Here is a 1,243-nt window from a genome sequence, read left to right on the forward strand (position 1 = left end):
ACTAAGCTATTTGCACACCGGTTAATTTATTTGATCCGTATATTGAGTGACTACTCTTTGCCAGGCGCTGCTTAAAATTAAGCCTTTTTCATATATTCATCATGTGTTCATTCCCTCAGCAAATATTCCGGAGCCTGCTGTGCGGCTCTTCCGGGTGTTAGGAACACAGCAGTGAACAAAACACAGCATCCCCCTCCCCTGTGGCGCTCACATTCCAGCCAGAAGGAGGCTAAAAACACAAGCGAAATAAATAAGTATATGGAAAGTTACAAGGTATTTAGTGCGATGAGGAATTTCGGACATGGGGATCAGGGGGTGCNAACAGAGGGGGGCACCTGGGTGGCTCAGTTGGTTAAGTGACCGGCTCTTGGGTTCGGCTAGGGTCATGATCTCACCGTTTGTGAGTTCAAGCCCCGTGTCGGCCTCCGTGCTGACAGTGCAGAGCCTGCTAGGGATTCTCTCTCTTTCCTTCAATCTCTGCCCCTTCCCCTGCTCCATCTCTCTCTCTCTCTCAAAATAAATAAATAAACTTTGTATATACATCTATCCACACATATATAAGTTTTGAACAGGGAAGGCCATCCCGACATCGGAGGCAGCCACCCGTGTGGATACCTGAGGTGGGGGTGGGAGTGTACCAGGCAGATGAAGCCGCCAGCACAAAGCCCCCCACCCCTCCCCGAGGTGGGATTGGGCCCAGGGTAACCAAGGAAGCATGAGGGTGCCCTTGTGGCCGAAGCAGAGCCAGTGCAGGGCTGAGTGGACTTGTTCTAGACGTGGGCACCACTGTGAGCTCCCCAAGAGCAAGAGCGTGGAGTGTGGGGACAGAGCGGGGCACACTCACTGAGGTCCGAGCTGCAGAAGGCGGTCTGCNCAGGGGCGCAAAGGGTGCCATCGTGGGTTCTGCGGGGTGGGGACGAGGGGTGAGTGGTCCTCCGCGAAGCGGGCAGCGCCCTCCCCAGCCTGGAACGCGCTCCGGGCTTGAGGGTTTGGGGAGGGCGGTGGAGATTTTAAGGGGGCTGGGGATCTGGGAGCCCAGAGGAGCCGAGAGCCCAGGGGGGAGGGGGTNTTTTAAAATGTCAGAGCCTGGGAGAGTTGGCGGGTGGCTACGAGGCTGTGATGTTTGCAGATGTTTGCAGAATAAGGGGGCAGAAGGATTGCAGGAGTTAGGGCCGTTGGAAAGTCTCGGAAGGTCGAGATGCTGGGGGTGAGGAATTTGGGGCTCCTGGAGCAGGAGAGGTTT

At 55.6% G+C, this 1,243-nt stretch overlaps 1 protein-coding gene across 1 annotated transcript in view; it reads left to right on the plus strand.

Annotated features, from left to right (window-relative positions):
• SYN1 (synapsin I) overlaps positions 1-1,243 on the plus strand; it is a gene marked incomplete at its 5' end in the record, with an annotated part of 48,902 nt that overhangs the window by 40,084 nt on the left and 7,575 nt on the right. The gene's annotated exons all lie outside the window — the stretch shown is intronic.

This window comes from Crocuta crocuta, unplaced genomic scaffold, assembly GCF_008692635.1.
Source record: "Crocuta crocuta isolate KB4526 unplaced genomic scaffold, BGI_CrCroc_1.0 scaffold610, whole genome shotgun sequence".
NCBI lineage: Eukaryota > Metazoa > Chordata > Mammalia > Carnivora > Hyaenidae > Crocuta > Crocuta crocuta.